The sequence below is a fragment of the Penaeus monodon genome, chromosome 29 (genome assembly GCF_015228065.2).
Source record: "Penaeus monodon isolate SGIC_2016 chromosome 29, NSTDA_Pmon_1, whole genome shotgun sequence".
In the NCBI taxonomy this organism is placed as follows: Eukaryota; Metazoa; Arthropoda; class Malacostraca; order Decapoda; family Penaeidae; genus Penaeus; species Penaeus monodon.
The window spans coordinates 3,636,751-3,637,209 of NC_051414.1; positions in this window are offsets into that span (position 1 = coordinate 3,636,751).

Consider the following 459-nt stretch of genomic DNA (forward strand, 5'->3'; position numbering starts at 1 on the left):
CTTTTTCCCGTGAAAGGTTAGATGTGTGTGGGGGACGTGGGTATATCTGTAATAATAATCCCAACACCATTAATGACCCCAAATCCTAAGAAATCATAGTTCTAAAACCGAATAACAACAGAAACTCTCTCCCTCTCTTTCTCTCCCCGTATCTTCAGCACGGTCCTGGTAGCGGTCATCTTCTGGGGTTTTACCTGGACCACCTGTGATAAAAACATCCTCGAGGGAACTCTCATACATTCTCCTGCGGGATCTTCTCTCCTTCGCCATGACCTTTGTGATCGTCGCCCCGCCCCCCATCTTCACCTGCGGCATCACGAGGTTCTTCCTGGGCTTCTGCTACACCGTCTGCTACGCCGCCTCCTCACCAAGACCAACAGGAAAATCGAGGATTTTCAACAAGAACCCGAGCAAGCCACATAAGGTGAGTCGACGGGGTTTAAGGTTTCTAAAGGAGGG